This window comes from Wasmannia auropunctata, unplaced genomic scaffold (assembly GCF_000956235.1).
Source record: "Wasmannia auropunctata unplaced genomic scaffold, wasmannia.A_1.0 LD336101.1, whole genome shotgun sequence".
Classification (NCBI taxonomy): Eukaryota; Metazoa; Arthropoda; class Insecta; order Hymenoptera; family Formicidae; genus Wasmannia; species Wasmannia auropunctata.
In genome coordinates this window covers 2,222,832-2,241,452 of record NW_012026789.1, presented here as the reverse complement: position 1 = coordinate 2,241,452, position 18,621 = coordinate 2,222,832, and the positions used below count along the sequence as shown (strand labels likewise).

General features: G+C 34.9%; 1 protein-coding gene across 1 annotated transcript in view; it reads left to right on the top strand.

Moving 5' to 3' along the window:
• Positions 1-18,621, top strand: part of LOC105458920 (acetylcholine receptor subunit alpha-like) — an 85,775-nt gene that overhangs the window by 11,116 nt on the left and 56,038 nt on the right. The window contains exon 2 of the mRNA XM_011704538.1: positions 12,550-12,604. The gene's annotated coding sequence lies outside the window, so the exon portion shown is untranslated. The remainder of the gene's footprint in view (positions 1-12,549; positions 12,605-18,621) is intronic.

Genomic DNA, 18,621 nt, shown 5'->3' with positions numbered 1-18,621 from the left:
TGCTAAAGCTAAATGCGATTTTTTTCATATTTTCATGAGTTTTTAAATTTATCGCCGAACGTGGAATATACTTTCTATTCAATCTCTGTCGTTTTCTCTCTGTTTTCCTTGAGGAGAGTTACCGGTTTATCTAAAACTGGGACTCGATTAACAAATCATCATTTTAATCGAATTTCCTTGCGGGACGCGTTGTAAGAGCACTCGACTTCTCTCATTTTGCTTGTCGCGCGAGCACTCGTACGATCGTTTTTTTCCCGCCGCGCTTCCAATTAACGTCCTGCACGTCGCCAAGTGCCTAGTTTACATATGCATCTGGAATAGGCATTTTTGGTAGTAAAACGTTCCTCTTATACTCAATATCGAGCAAGAAAAACGACAAATAAATTATTTTCTTCTTACTTAATAGATTACTTTACTTTCTTCTATGTGTATGCTGGACCTATAAAAGTCTTTCGTGCCCATAATAACGCGAACATTTTCTGAAATTTACGCGCAGCACGATAATGGAAAAAGTTAAAAATATTAAAGAAATACACGGGAAGCTTTGAATTTTTACTTATATAGCAAATTCCTTGACTCCGTTAGACTTATATATTTTTTAAATTAAAAAATAAATGATATTTAATACTGAATATTAGATAAAATTTTCATTAAACATTTTTTTCTTATACATATAGAATACATAGAAACTTCAAAAATTTTCCTTAGAAATTTTGTTTTATATTTGTTTGAAAATTTCTCTTATCCAATTTTAACAAGATTTGAATATGTTGTACTATATATTAAAATAAACGACATATTTTTAATAAGTGCTCGTGTGAAGGTAAAATACTTTTTAAGTTCCTTGAAAAAAATCGATCTTTAGTAGTAATGTACATTAGAACAGTAAAATATACGAAAAAAGATACGTTAAATAAAAGTTTTATGATTTTATAAACGTCCTATAAAGGTGTATTTTACAAATTTTTCAAAAATATTATACATTTTGCAAAATACACCTACGTACATTATTGCTTTTAATAATTTAAAAATTTTCATAATTGAATTCATCCTTAAATAACCTTTAATTCAGTCATAAAAATTTTTAAATTCAAAAATGATAATCGAGTAGGGAATTTAAAAAACGAATAGATTTTTATAAATTGTCTTTGAAACTATTTCTATTTAAAACATTTTTAATACTAACAAGGGACCCTCACAAAGTGCACAATAGCTACAGTATAGAGAAAATTATCCAAGCATCTTGACTCCCTTTGGATCACATTCCACCCAAAAACTAAACCGGAAATAAAATAAATATAAATAATACAATTATAAAATAAATTTTATTTTTTTTTATTTTTCGATGCCTGTCGTAGGGAAAACTTATTTTAAAAAATTTATTTTATTATTTATATTTATTTTATTTCTGGTTTAGTTTTTGGTTCGAAAGTGATTCAAAGTCAAGATGCTTGGATAATTTATCGAAAAATAAAAAAAATAAAATTTGTTTTATTATTTTATTATTTATATTTATTTTATTTCCGGTTTAGTTTTTGAGTGGAAAGTGATCCAAAGGGAGTCAAGATGCTTGGATAATTTTCTCTATGCTGTAGCTATTGTGCACTTTGTGAGGGTCCCTTGTAAAAAATATATAATATATTAAGACACATAAAAGTTGATTTTTCTCAAGCAAAAATTTTGTGATTAATAAGAGACACTTATAAAAAAATACAAATTTCGTATTTTTTTCTATAGGCACTGCAACAAATTCATATTAAAAAGTCAAGAAGATGCTTGCGTATATTTCCTTCTAAAATAAAAGTAAAATAATATTTTGAACATACATAGTACAATTCTATACGACGTAAGATTTGAATCTTATTTTCGAGATTCAGGTAAATAATCTTATTGTGTGGAAAATATTAAAAGATATCAAACAGGAAGAAATCACACTTGAACTTTGAAAATTAAATTTAAATCTTATTTCGTGCACTAAGAGAAAAATGTTTTGGCATTTGCGACTATAATTGCATTGTAAAATAATTATAAATAATAATTAAGAGTTCCAATTTTGTACAATGTGATTTTGCAATGGGCAATAAACTGTAAGTCATAAGCCGTAAGAAATTGATCAATCACAGTTAATTATTCTCTTCTTTTCACATTCAATTATAATTGGGTAATTTTTTACGACTTACGGTTTACAGCCTACTGCTACTGCACATTGTGGACCATGTATTATAATTATTACTCCTATAATTTTAGTAATAATAATTATATTTACAGTTCTACCAAACGAATATAAAGTTGGCACTGAAAATGACATACATTAATACAATTAAATTATTATTAATTGCAAACATTTTTCTCTCTCAGTGTATACTCTCAAAAAGTGAATCAATGAAATCATTACTGATATATATCATTTTTCAGTGGCATACTTAGAACTGTGATAAAAGTATTTTAATTGTTTCAGAGATGATATACTGATTCAAACTGCCACTGAAAGACAGTGAATTTTAGTTCTCAAAACTATTTGACAGCAAAACTGACTATCAAACATTAAAATACTCACTGAATATCACAGTTCTATAAGTATGCCACTGGAAAATGATATACATTGAAAACTCCTTTTCACTTTTAGAGACTAGAATTGTACTATGTTTCAAAACTGTACTGCCTTAACCTATTATTATATAACGTTTAAAAATAAAGTTGATATATTGTATTCGAAATTATTCATTTTAATATGTCGCGTCTAAGGACAACAGTTATATACCGTGTAAATTCGCGACCATTTAATGACCGGCTAATTTGTCGTGCTAAATCGGTCTGATAACGTGACAATGATAATTGGTCTCACGACGACGATCGTCCTCGAGGGGGAATTCGGAATTACGATTTGCGGCACGTGAACGGCAAACCAATCACATGCGCGCGGCTATTATTTACCGGGCGGTAAAGTAAGCGCGAGCGGCTAAGGAGTTTATACGCTAAGGGACGCGTTTCATCGCTTTCGCATGAAATCCGCTTTAATCCCCATAAAATTTTAACGATCCTTGCGCACACGAGTCGTGATTGAATCTTCTATAAAATCCAAGTCCGGATACGTGGTTGTAAAGCCACGAATTTTTACGGTGGTACACCTAAAATTTATATGCGCGGACAAGCATACGCGGACATGTATAAACAAATAGATCGGGTATATCACCGCTGAACAATAGATGTTATTTTTTATACTTCTCGTTTTTCCGCACAAAAAATACCATCGCTACCATTTCCATTCTTTGTTAAAGGATATTTTTATTTTTTTGTCTCGATTTGATGTCTCACATTAACGCCTCTAAAAAATAAGAAATTAACATAGAAACGATTTCTGTTTCATATACTTGTTTTTTTTTTTTTTTTAGAAATTAAAATCAAATTGTTCAAAGAAAAATCTCGCTTGACATACTTATCGCATACAAATATTACCATGCGTATATGACTCATGTTCAATGTCGTTTCGTGGGGATTTCATTTGCGCGAAACATTGACCATAAAGCGCTTCACCGCTGGTCTCAGAATTAGTAACAGCGTTTTCAGGAAAGTGCTGAAAACGTACTGCCCGAATGAAATGATTAAAACTTTCATCGCTGCCTCTCTTATCACCGTTGCTCCGTACGTGTTTTAATAGGGCACCATACGCTCGATTTAAACTCAAAACCGCAAATGATATTAATACCGTCGACCGAGAGGGTGAAAAACTAAAATCAAAAACTAGGAAACATTCTAAAAATCTTTCCGCAGCAGCTGTACCTTCGGATTTCAAAAATTACGAATTTAATATAATGCTTTAAATTCATTTTGATTTGTTCATTTTATACTGCCGTTACGATCAAGCTCCTAATACACGTGTAATTAAATCCATCCACATAAAGAAATTTTCCACCCTTGAACATGATCCGATATTTTGCCGTGAGTTTTATTATTTATTTTTTATGTTTTTTTGTTTAATTATTTTCTTCGCTTTAAAAGAGGCCAAAGGGTTTCGAACAAAGTGTTGTTTTACGCTCTTATTAGTTTGTCGAATAAAACGATGCTCCTTTCATGTCGCTCGTGATATATTGTTAATTGCTTCTCTATGGTTTCCCCCCCCCCTCTGAATAAATTTTTTTCTTCCGCGGCGAAAAAGTGATTTTCGTCTGCGCCAATCGTTTCGTACATCCCTTTCTTTTTCTTGTATTTTCACTTTAGCGTGAATAGTCAGGGCGTGTACACAATATTATTCGACGAACTTCCAAAGAATGTCATGCAATTTCAGGGACACAAAGGCCGGCGAGAAGATATTGTTGAAGTTCCTGTTTTTCCGCAGGGCATCAGAGAATTTCATCGAGCGTGGCAAAAAGATATTCGTTTAGCACATAATGGGTTGAAATGTCGATCCGACGTGCCGCAGCTTTTATTATACCTTCATTTCGTATTGTGGGGGGATTTGATTTCCTCCCGATGACTTCGAATCTTCTGACACGCGGCGGACTGCCCGTGTGTACTTTACATCCCTTAACCTGCAGTAGGAACGTCGAGTTCGTGCTCGGCAAAAAAAAGCAGACGTATCGGCGACTGATAAGGACATTGAATATACAGACTTTTATCGAGCTTTCTCGATAAGAGTCAATAGCTTTGGTAAGAATTTTTCATATGTTTCTTATCGACGCAACCTTCGAAAGAGAGTAGCGATGTCCTCTCCCCTGCCCTCCTTCTCCTCCGACGAAGAGCAAAGTGTCGTCGTTAGAAGAGGCGACAGACTGTTATCCGATAATAATATTCATCAAAGAGCTTTTCGCTTCCATCGAAAGTCGATCAGTACCCATGAAAAATTCGCAATGGCCTCATTCGCAAGTTCCAGATCGAGTTTCTCAAATAATCATTAGAAAGATAAAAATTATATCGAAACTTTATGAAGCTGAGAACTCCCGAAATATTCATAAAGCCGTTCCACTCTTAAGAAGGCCGTGTTAAATCGAATTTTTATTATTGCCTTTTCCGCAATGCTGATTGGTTCTCTCGCTTTGCGTATTTCGTGTTGCGAGAGTAGCTTGTTAACGCAGGAATCGTGTTTTGACGACTCACCAAGGTTAGATTATCGTAATTGCGTTGATTTATCTTTACTATATTTTATTTTTATACAATTGCAGGATGCTCCCAGGCCTTAAGTCGCCAAACTTAAAATATGAATTTAGTACCTTAAAACAAACAAAATTTTCTTGTAGAAGTTTGCTCGAAAACGCTTCATTTACAAGATATTGATTTCTTAAGTTACAGAACTATAGGAATGAATAATGTCAAAATTATCTTGGTTTATCGTTTTTATTGCTGCAACAATCAAAATGTAATTATTAAACGTTTTGTTCAAAATGATAATCTCCAGTCCTGAGACAAGCATTGTCTATCGCACCTAGCGATGAAAGAACATGTAACTGACTGATACTGTGTCTGTAATTTCTTCGCACGCTTACATTAGTGTCCATTTTAATGATTAAAGGTCACTAACAGATACTTTATACATTTTTTGAGCACCCTACACAAAAATATTTCGACATTATTCATTTCTATGGTTTTATAACTTAAGAAATCAATATCTCTTAAATAAAGCGTTTACGAGCAAATTTCCAGAGGAAAGTTTTGATATCCTAAATTCATATTTTAAGTTTGGCGATTTAACCCAGAAGCACTCTATAATTTCAAAAGAATTAAATAGCGCGCGTCTGCGTTTTGTCTAATATAAACCAAAATATCTACAAACTTGACTTTCAATGAATGTGTTCAAATTTTAGAGCTATGCACTTATAAATATTGCAGAGAGAATCGTAAACGCAGTCGCCGTTTTTAAAATGTCTGATTCCATACAAAATATAATTGTCGGATCCTCATTATTTTGCCTTTAAATTATATTGTCATCATACAATCGCGGATAAACGTAAACAGCAATATATAAACGCAGTCCAGCAGATTGCAATGACTTTGCTATGGCGGAGTAACAATCTTCGCAATTGAATTACGTTACTGGGAATTAAGCGAGCGCAAAGTAAAGTACAATTAACAAACACGCCCTACCCACAACCACATAATACCACTGTTAAAACACCTCGTAAACGATGCGTCCTGTTTTCCAGTGGAAAATGCGAGGTACAGTGACATGCGCATAATGATTTGCATAGAACGTAGATTTAAGAGCACAAAATTCTAGGCAAAATAATTGTTGAAGCGAGGAATCTTGAAAAAAATTATTATAGAAATAAATACTTGTTATCATCACTTTTTATATTTTTTTTATGTTTCTCTTGAGTAATAAAATGACATATAATTATAAAAAGACAAACGGAATATATTTTATATCGAACATTGTTAAAACTTCTTATCTCTGTTAAACTGACAAAACATTGATAAAACTTCTTATCTCTGTTAAACTGAAATAATTCATTAGTTTAATTAGTTTAAGTTCTTGTGGTAAATAAAACTTAATTCCAAACTGATCAGAAAGGGATTTCATTCTTGAAATCCCTATTAAACTGGAATTTCCATCAAGCAAAATTTCGTCCTATTTATATGTTAACTCGTTCCATTCTCGACTTTGCTTGAACGGGAAAACACGTTCAAAATTTGGAATTGATCGTCTTTTAACAAGAATTTGATTGAACGTTATCTCGTTTCGTGACGTTCTGACCTTCGGTATTAAGTATCTTGAGTAACACAAGCTTCAAGTTAAAATTGCGTTAAAGTAAAATCCACTTGAATTGAAGTGAAACATTGGACTTTGCTATCTATTCATATTCTTCAAGTTTAATTTGCGAAGAACTATCCATCTTTGGTTGCTTGTAACTTAAGAAACTATATCGGCTTTGATATTTCTTCATTGAAGAAAGATTGACTTTAAATTACTCAAAAAGTTCACCTTTGAAGTATTTTAATGTACCTTACAGTACGATGCATATTTGAATTTAATAACGCGATTTGAGTATTATTTAGAATGTATATTTAGTTATCCTGACGATGTTACGTAAGTCTGACGTAATAAAATGGAATACCGATGACCTGGAAGGAATTCGGCACGTGATTGTGAGATAAGCGGCTCTTTTGTTACGCGTTCCGATACGCCTGGAATTTGAATCGGGAGCGTGTGGAAGTGTGTTAGGAAGCTGGTCAAGTATCTTGTATCTTCAGGTGCATTAGCGGGCTGCCTGAAAGGTCGCAATAAATTATGTGATAACCGGCGCGCGCGCGCTCTCCCTCTCACACGCGCGCACACTTCCTCCTCCTCTTCCCTCCTTTTGTACGTCCGTCGTCGTTTCCATTTTCCACGCTCCCGTTAATTTCAACATCGTCGTATTCCGCTCCAGGTGACGCGACGGCATAGTCTAAAGGGCGAATTTCCGTTTTGTTATTATTTGAACAGAGGCCTGAACGCGCGCGCGGGGGAAATCGATAAATTCCCTCGCCCGTTTGGCATCTTCCCACGCCGGAGTCTCGTAGCATTAACCGGAGATTAACATTACCGCTATTTACACGGATAACGGCTAACGCGGAGAATGAACGGTGAACTGGAGATGACGACGGGAAGTTGGCGAGGAGTTCTCTAAAGAAATTTATTACAATGTATTATATGAGGAGCAATTTGAAAGTCCTAAAGAATTTTATGGCTTACAGGATGATACGTATTTTATGTGCTTCTACGATAATTACGGCCCGGAAAGGAGCGTGAAAAATTCAATAATGTATATGTTATACGTTGATTTAGATTTACGTTGTGAAACGTTGATAAGAAATTAAAGTAACTGACAAATTTTCTGACATAGTAACTGCACTATAAATAACCAATTGGTTTCACGTTATTGAGATATCGTTTTATTTTCTTTCAAACTCGTTTGAAAGAAAGAGTGTTCTAGTTTCTTTAAAGCGTGGTCGGACGACAGTTTGACGGAGTATGCGTAAGTGCGGCAAGCAGGATTATACGTTTTGCCGCGACAAGACGATAACGACGCTTAATTGCATAAAGCAATATAGAAGGATAATAAAAGTGTCTGTAGAAGAGAGAAGATGGGGGAGGGGAGAGAAAGAGAGAGAGAGAGAGGAGCACTTGTCAGTGGACGCTTTCTCTTACCGCTTGCCACTCAACGCAATTTTCTTGTCAGCAAATTTCCCCTTTCCTCTCGTTAAACGAGAGCAGCGCAGCGTCTCTAACAGCTCGAAGTTTTCCTCGGTTATTTAGATGCCAATTACAATAATCGACGAATATTTCCTTTCCCAAGGCCCTGCCAGATGCCGCAGTTCTCGTCAATATCCGAGATGGAACTCGCCCCTTTTGAATTTACACCGCCTCTGTGTAATAAAAATTGTCTTATAATCCTGCAGCGTAAGATTTCCTCTTCATTTTATACAGGACTCTTTATTTTATTTTAAGGGAAAAGAATACTCTGAAAAAGAGTATGATCAGTTTTCTTTAAATACATATTTTTTCAACGAAAAACAGAATGTTCGATGCGCTGCACGCATCGAATAAAATTTCATACATAGGATAAATTGACGTGGAATACAATCAAACGAAATAGTAACATAACAAGTTATTGAAATAATTTTTGCCGTACACAAATTGTAGTCAGTGACGAAAAGTAAAATTGTTTGGTACATTGCCTATTTAAAACACAATGCCGGATTAACAATGTTACGTTGGAGAAAAAAATTGCTGTATAATTGCCGACAATAAAAGCGTTATTTCAGTGTTGTCTCCCGAAGAGAATATATTCTGTAGTTTTCAGCGAAAATTTCGTTTTGGATAATTCAGTTCCGGTCGATACGGAGTCGGAAGTTTTCAGGGAGCTCCCAGTAGATGTTAGGGGCACCCAAGAGAGGAGAAAACCAGGACTCGAAGCTTTCGAAGAAAAGTGCAACGGACGTTCTTTTGTCTTTCTCATGTCAAGTCTCGTTTACCGTTTATCTGTCGTGACTGTTTTAGCAAAGCGACCACTATAAAGACAGGAGCAAGGTTTTAGGCGAGCGAGCGATTTTCTTATTCGAAACCGTGAAAAATTTAATACCGCGTTCTACAGAGAACAGGATAAGTGACAAATAAATATATCAGTCATGGCGGGTAAAAGAAGTATTAGCTGTAAATAAAATGTCGCGAATTCAGAAAATGTACGAGACATTGAAAACGAACAGAATGGCTGTTTCTATTTATATATATATATTAATAATTTTCTCGTCGTATACAATTTAATGACAAATTGCATTATCCGTTTATGTATAGACAGAAATAAGTATAGATATGCAACGGTTGCGCGTATTATACCACGGGGAATTTAATATTAATCTTCGAGCTTCCATTTCCATCATAACATCCGACACAAAGGACCGCAATAATTCCATTATTACGGTTATTCGAATCAAATAATATTAGAGCAAGAGAAACTGGGCCGCGGCTGTAAAATTGCAACGTTAGGGTAGCGACAGGATCAATTACTTACTCCGATCTCTCCATTATTAACTCCTTCAAACCGTGTATGCCGATGATCAATGATGAATACGTGAGGGGAAATTTGTCGTGGACGTCGATATAATTTGAAATTTATTAATGCGCGACGAGCAGCCGGCGCGGCGGAGGCTGATATTTAATATTTATTAGATCGCGGCTGCGAATCCCGTTCACGCGGGCTCCTTTATAAATCCACCAGGTCAAAGGAACACCGGAGATTCTTTGCGGTTCGTTTTAGCTCTTCAATAACGGGCCGTGGCGAGATACGTGACGAGAGATTTTCCAGCGAGTTTTATGTCAGTGACCGTCGGTTCCGCGGCACGTGGACGTATCTGTAAACTCATTCGAATCGTTCCATATCAGTCATTGTGACAGCGACACGGCATTTAACCCCTCTGATATACCATCGTGCACGGAGAGAATATTGTAGGGTAAATTGCGTAAAAAATATTTTCCACCACATTTTGTCATAAAGCGACGGTACAATAGTAGTACAGTATTTACCGTTACAAAAATTACAATTTTTACGTGTATATTTTTATCACAGTAACAAAACCTAGAATGTATATTGTAAAAAATTATATATATTTTGGATGGAATATGGAATGGATATATGAAAACTGACAATTTCATTATTTCCAAAAAAATTATTGTACTGCGATGTTGCAATTTTTACTAGAGGTATAGTGAAACATACACAATTTATATAAAGTCAACTGCAGTCAAGTTATAAAATTCCTTTAATGAAGAAAATTTATTTGTTCCAAACTGTAAATTATAATATTCGAAAGAGATTGCAATAATCAATCCTTTTTTGTTTGTTTTAAACTATAAATTATAATATTCGAAAGATTACAATAATCATCCTTTTACAGAATGTATCTACATACATAACATCTTTGAATAAAAATATTATTTCTGTCGTAATATCAGTATTGCGAAATAACAAAGGCTTTATATTGTAATCTTTACCACAATATTGTCCCCATGTACTCTCGCACATGATAGAAAGACACGTTGTAAAAGGTTTATTATTGCATTTTACTTTTTAATCGTTTTTTTTTTTATAGTTGACGATACAGTATTCTCTTTTCTTTAGAATATATTTTCTTTTACACGCAAAACAGATATGGAATATCTTTTCTTCTTCTTAGAAAGTTATTGAAGGTAACGCTGCTTGAAAACTTAAGATAAACACTCTATACTTATCTTTTGTTCTTTGTACACCTTGCTCTTATATCTCGTTGCGTCTCGGCGTATCTGCGTGCAAATCTGCGCGTCTACGAGAAACGCCCGAGCTCGTTGTTCCTTCGTGGAATATATTTTTAACGGTGACATAAGAGCAAATGAAAAATATCGACCTTACGTGTTACGTGGGTGATATACGCTTGAATATATTACCACGCTCAGATACATATACGTATATGAATATATTGTAGAATGCCCATGAGATTTGACTCGATGTTCTCCCAATTCACGTCTCCTTCCCGCCGGCAATCTTATCGCGCGAGTAGATCTCTCGCTAAGTAATAATACGTTAATATTTTATACAAGTAGTCGAACCTTAGCTGCAGTTTCGTAATGTTAAATTTACTGCATTCATATATAAATTAATATTTTGACTTAATTAGACGTTCAACGTGAATATTTGAAAGTCTTGATTTTTATTAAGCAAATTTTGTTATAATTGAAAATGTTAAATATTTGTTAAAAATTGTCTATATCTTGCTGTTTTTTCAAATATTACGAATACACATCTACACGTCCCTTAATTTATCCTTTAAGTGATTTCCATGGAAACAACCTCTTGTGTAACTCTCTTTCGTCTATTTATTTTTTACATTATGCATGAATATTTTCCTCGCGCTCGCAAAAACATCTCGTTAAAATTAAAGTTCAACTTTTATATAATAACTAATAACCTGTTGTTGTGATATCTTGGAAAACTCTGAAACCCGAAAACAAATGTATAATCCTTCACGCGATTTCAAGCAACTTTTACCGACGGTAGTGTTCGACGACAAAAAAAAATGTGAAGAACACGTCGAGTTAACGAGCGGCGAAGGAAAAGTTTAATAACCGCTCTTAAGCGACAACGCGGGCGCAACAAGAATAATTGACGCAAAACCGCCCCGGCAATGGTTTTCGCGGACGTCGTGTTATGATTTATGCTTCATCGAGAACACGCCGGCCAACTCCGCGATGTTCGTGCAGTATTACTGTCGCAGTTTTACCGGCCATTAGCCCCATGTATGATGCATCCCTTTACGGTTTACCACTTTATTAACACTTCGGCCATCGCATCAAAGGTGTATGTGAATGTATTTGTACCGCCTCTCGAGACTTACGTTCACTTGTATATGGATGACAATCTCATTTTTCATTTATTTCGCATTTGTACTTGTCACTTGTACATCGTTAATGCGAATTGAGAAAGTTTTCTCAAGTCGCAGAACGATAAAAAATAAGCAATTTTTTGCGAGAATTAAAACAAGTCTTCAAGAAAGTATAGATGTAATTTGTATACGATTAATGTAAAGATCTCTCAAGTGTTACAGAAATTAAATGCTACAAAATTAACGTTTTCACTGCTCAAGTGTCAGATTTATGACGCCTAATTGTAAGATCTTTTACAAATATCTAAATATTGGGCAAAAAGGCTTTCATTAGGTACATATTTATTTATTACACTTCTTATTCATTCTTGGTATTTATGCTTCTTATAAATATTTAAGCATGAATTACTTCAACAAGGCTCAAACGACTTTTATAAATCAATATTTTATTCAATAAATATTTGCGACAAATTACACACATAATAAATATAATTACTTAAATTTATAATTAAAATAATTATATTTATGTGTCATGCATAGAATGGCAAGATAAAAACGATTTATCATTAAAAAGCACATCCTTAAGAAATATTCATTTGTTATCTTAATCTCTTTCATAATAATAAGATACCTTCAGAAATAAAACACAGAAAAAGTATTCTACTTAAAACGATGCGAGTGTAATAATATAACGATAACAAATATGATCTGTTTTTACAGGGAACCGTCCAATAGAGGCTCTCTTCTCGTCCAGACGTCCCTAAGGTTGTCTACGGTAAGTCTCCACGACACTTAAATCTCTTTTTTTTTTGCACTGCTTGACTCATAAACTGGATTGCCCAATAACAACGAAAGCAAGCAAACTTTTACGGTCCGTGTTTGTGCAGACAAGAAATTTCGCTTCTACGTGCAAATCTTCTTGAGAAACTCATTATGCTTACAAACAGTAATAAAATTCTCTGCAAGATAAATTAAAAATGAGTACCTACACTCCTGTCCTGTTGAGTTAAAATAAATAATAACGGTTACGGTAAATAAATGACGCTGAGAAACGTCAAAGTAGCAATTATTTTCGTACGTCGACAAAATAGATATTATTAAAATAGAAACAGACGTTAATTATATTATTAAAATAGAAGACGAGATAAAATAGAAATTATTTTTGCGCGTCGAGATAGAATCCGCGACTTGTCCTGCGTGAAAATCGCTAAATCCGGAGATCACGCGAATTAAATTAATTACAGTACGCAGCGAAGATAACGATATGCTAATTCGTACGTAAGGAGGACGAGTTGTTCCATGGCGTAAAGCCCCCGTAATTGCGAGCGCGACGACAATACGTCGCGCTGTAACGAGCCGAGTTACGGCAATAACCCGCGCCAACGGCGCCAATTAATTTATTATAACAATTCTACCTTTCAGTTGGTAAACAATACCGGCGACGGGTGGAATTATGCGCCGCGAGACTGCTGTGTCATGACTCGGCGTGTGCGTTTGCGTCCGTGTCTGCCCTGCCCCCGTGTGAGTGCGGCGCGTATAATAATTCCGTAGCGCCGTAATTAATTCGTCATTGATTGAAATGCACGCGAAATCCCGGCGAAACGATAAAATCCTCCATAAACTCCCGACTTGTTGTTTTAACGCCCAACGATTGATAAGCTCTTTTTGGAATTATTTGTTTTTTGAATTAAGCAATTAAATCGTCCTTTTGGAGAATTTTTTAACAATAAATATATAAAGATATTGAGAGAGCGAGAGAGAGAGAGAGAGAGAACGAGAGAGTGAGAGGGGGGAAGAGAGATTCTTTATTAGCAAAATCTGTGTTAAATTTAATGTGGAAGTTTCCTTAATAGAAAGGAAGAAGAAAGGATTAAATTCTAAAGTTATAAGCAACTGAGACTGAAGAACTTAAATCAAGTTCAACCAGATGGTAAAATCTTACTCTTCATTTGATGCAGAAAGATATCGAATTGAAGATTGAAAACTTGAGACAAATGATGAGATAATAAATTCTCGAGAGAAGACATTTTCTGTGAGATAAAAATTCGAAGAATGTATAAATAAATGATTTACTAGATTCGGAACGTTTTATTTTCCGAAAGAGTGATACGCGATAATTAGTAATCGACTTGGGGCCTTGTCTCTCGTCGTAACCGATCGCATTTCTTCGACATTCCAAGAAGCGTTAAACCGGAAACTGCGCGAGGATGGAATACGCGGCCGCTTGGAGAACTTGGTGTCTAATGGCTCGTAAAATTGAATGTCGTGCACGTCGGGTAGGAATAATAATTGATAATAACTACGAAGTAACGAAGATGCGACGCGTCACTTGCTTGCCAATCGTGATTCGTTCTCTGCTGAAAATTCTCGCGAATCTAGCAAGATAGAAAACGTCAATACTAAAATATTTCAGAGCCGAAGGAAACGTTCGCTTAAATATTCAATAATTTTCCATTATTTATTATTAAAGCCACTGGAACAAAATACATCATTCTTATTTAAAATATCGTAATTTATGCGCATGTAATAGATTTCACCAATATTAAAACAAAATTATACAATTAATACAAATATATTATACATACATGGTATGTACATACTACTAATTACATCTACTTTTAATATGAGAAACCGCCGAATTTGTCAAAATTACATTATACCCACAAAATTAGTAAAAAATGAGCATTATGTAACATTAATTTCATTAATTTTTACAGAAATTTTCAGATATATAATTGTTTCAGATTTTTGCGTTTTTATGTAATATTGTAATGAAGATACGCTGCAAATGCGATCGTATTATGTTACATAAAATATTCTATAAAATAATAAATCAAAAGGGAAATTTGACCTGATTTTATACATGGTTCTTTTTAAAGATTACTGTTAAAAATTAACTCAGATAGAAACAAAGCGAGAGAGAGAGGGGAGGATAGATTTTGAATCATAAAATAATCTTAAAATGAGTATTAACTACGTATAAACATTATATACATAAATATAATAAGATCTTTTAAATTTTACAAAAAATGCTTATTTTATTCACAATTGGAAAATAAAATTGTGTACTATATACAAAGTATAATAATAATTATTGCATTTCTCGACAATTTGATTCTCCGTAAATTTAAAATACATATTTAACTACCGACTACTTTATTCGATGTTACCGAATGATAGTGCGATAGTGTAAATATTATTTTTAAATAGTTATTTTATCGCGCGCGCAAGTAAGTTGGTGCAATTTTGGTCGACTGCGATGCGCTAACTGCGTCTGGAGTGCAATGAACGCGAGTTCGCGACGAGGTAGTCGAATAGCAGAAGGGTTAAAGAGGCCGCGGGGGGGAGTGAGATGTACACTGCTGCAAAAGCAACGACCGGGGCTGACCTGAATCTGCGGACGGTGCGATGAAAAGGGAACGACAAAAGCTGCGATCTGCGGCACGAGAGTGAAAATACGTAAAAAATAGGCCGCAAGATTCCCTCTCTCTCTCACACACACACACACTCTCTCTCTCTCTCTCTCTCTCTCTCTCTCTCTCGCACTTGTATGCATGTATTATATAAGCACAAAATGTGTACATATACAAATTCTATTTGACTCGCCACTGCTCCTATAACTTAATGATAGTTATTTTTAAATAAAACAGTGGAATTTAATCCAAATTTGAGTTAAATTTGAATTGTTTTAAATTATTTAACTCCATTGTTTTAATTAAAAATAAAACTACATATTAAGTAGAAGCAGCAGCGATTTAAATAGGGTTTTTTAACATTATAATAGTGTATAACATGCGCGCGCGCGCGCGCGCGCGTGTGTGTGTGTGTGTGTGTGTGTGTGTGTGTGTGTGTGTGTGTGTATACACATCATATATGGAGCATACATATTCTCCCTTCAGATTGTAACGTATGGTGTCCAATCGCTTCAGAGATCGGAGAGACAATTGTGGTCTGCGCTATTTAATGTTTAACTACTGATGCCGCGGTAAAAAAAGGGAATGATTTCCATTTGCGATATAAAAGCATGCAACCATTCGCATCGTGGGGAGAAGGTATGAATTTACTTTTGAATCAGTAAAAGAACACCATCTGCCGTAATTGAAAACAAACTTCCCAACACATAATTTCCGTAGAAAATAAATCCTCAAATCTGTAAATTAAAAAAATGGAGAAAGTCAGTTTTCCATTTTCTGTGGAGATTTACGTCTTCCGAAAAAGCCACAGAAAGTTCCGTGATTTCCATTTTTTAACTGTGGATTTGGAAATATAAGTTTCTCAATTTCTTGCGAATATAAACTCACAGGCAGCGCATGGGACAAGTGAAACGACGTCGAATAAAAAGGGTAAACACACGTATTATAAACCCTGCGCAAATCCCGTGCAAAAAACAACGCGCAGTTTGTTTTTAATTTAAGCGCAAGGCAAGATCCCCGAAGATAAAACGTGAAACGGGATAAATCGCGTTAAAGCTTCATATCTCCACTGCAGACGATTATTAATGTTTAACGTCGTCCCTCCTGCGCCCTTCTCATCCTTCTACGGCGCAAATTACGAGTAACATCACCCCGCAGACACACCGTCTACGGGGAAGTGGGGAAACGGGCAGATGGTGAGACGCGAGGGAAGGAAGGGAAAAGATAGAAAAAAAAAAGAAGGCAGACGATACCCGAAATTCGTCGGCGTAATCGAGATCGACGTTGTCGATGGTAAAGGTTGAAGGGTGTCGTAAATTTGTCCGTGAGACGCGAAGGAGTATACCTGCACGAGCGTTAGTTACGTCACCGCCGTCGAGGAAGCTCCGAAGATCCGAAGACACCCGGGCCGCCACTGCGGGGACCTCGGGACCGGGGCAAATTAGTTCCGTTCGAATTTCGTGTCGTAATCCCTGGGCACGCGAGAAACGTCAGAAAGAACGACGTTCGTATAAAGCATCCTGTACTCCCGGCTCCTCCCTCGGGGGATTCTCGCGAACGTGAGAGCTTTGCATGCCGCCCGATCTAACGCTCACCGTTGTACGTGCTTCCGATTTTTAAACAAAACATTGCGCGCGCACGCGCGCGGTCTGGATCGAAACATAAAACGTGCTACTCTTAGATTTTTTTTTTTATTAAAAATAGATTAAAAGAAATTACGTTATTCAGCGAGATATGAACATATAATAGTTAAAGATAAAAATAAAGTTTTTTTGGAAACATTTCAGAAACATTCTATTCTTCGCAATATTCCATTCTCTCTGATTTTTTTCATATAAGGCAGGAAAAAATGAATCCTCAGGATATATCAAGTTTATATCTGTATGTCTCGTGACTAAATAATATATAAGCATTATATATGTACATAAAAAACAGAATTATTATTTACGATCCCGCAAGGATTATAATTCATGCTTTCTTCTTTTTATTTCATGTCTTATTACATTTCCCTGCCGTGAGCTCGTTCGTAAAAAAAAATTGATGATCTTATTTTCAAATTCATATTAAAAAAATAAAAATTATGAAAGCTTTGCATTCTTTGCAAAAAAATATACTCACGGAAAATATACTTGTGTCACAAGTGCTGTTTTTCTTTTTTCGTTTTTACAAACACATAAAAAAAAGCGGACTTACTGCTCAGGAGTTTTCACTCGTGAAATATGTATTTCCATAATAAAAAACGATTATAATAAACTTCAAAGCAAAAAAACTTTGGGAGGGTAGTTCTCCAGTAACATCCATCGTATCGCAGAATCGAACTTTCCTCATCGAGAATGGAACGCGTAAAGATCGGCCGTAGAACTTTCTCATTCAGATGTGCTTACAAAGAGCTCGCTGGCCTGCGTTGCGTCCGCGATAGATGACGATTCAAACGCGAAACTAACGAGCTAGTTCTGAACAATCTTTCCTTCTTATATCTTAACAATCTAATATCACACATTTGATGCTTGAAATTTATTTATTAAAGTTCTTTTAAATTATACAAGCGTAATTAATAAAAATTAATGTTCTTTTATTATAATAAAATTATTATTAAAATAAAATTAAAATAGTTATTAAATGCTTTAAATGGATGATATTAAAATGTGACTATTTTTTTTTATTTATCGTTTGTACTTTTGTATTAGGTAAATTATTAGAATCTTACTTTTTCTTATTCGTATTTCTATAAAAATTTTATTTTATAAAACTGCAAAGTACATAATTTTTTGCCTTTTGTAATATATATATTTACATTTAATATATATATTTTTTGATGTCGATATTATACAAATTTTGTTATATTTCGGTATTTGACCAAAATTCAATATTTGATTATTCGATTTTGATAATTTTACATTTCAAGATTTTTATAGCGTAGCAGTTTTGTAATTGAATTAATATATATTTATTGTTAAAATTGTTAGCAAGAGATTATTTTCGTATTATAATCTTTTTAAATGTATTATATTTCATACAAACAATGTCGACACGCATTGCGGTAAACAACACTATTACCGTGATATATCAGATAATATTTTATATATTTTCCCGATTGTCCCGAACTTCGTATCGCTTGCGATGTTTCATCCGACACTCCCCGTCGTGAAGACGATGAGAATCTCGTGTCGCTTCGTTAAGCGCGCGAGTTAAAGCGACGATCCGGTGCACGGTTGGCTGACCGTGTCCCTCCTATCCGCGGAATCGAGCCGTTTAGGACTACATTTCGTCGAGAATTTCCACCGGCGAAGCCGCGTAATAGCTTTCGGTAGTTTGAACGCCTACAGAGGTAATTTGTTTCGGGGAGTGAGCTAGGTTGAACAGAGTGGGGGGGGGGGAG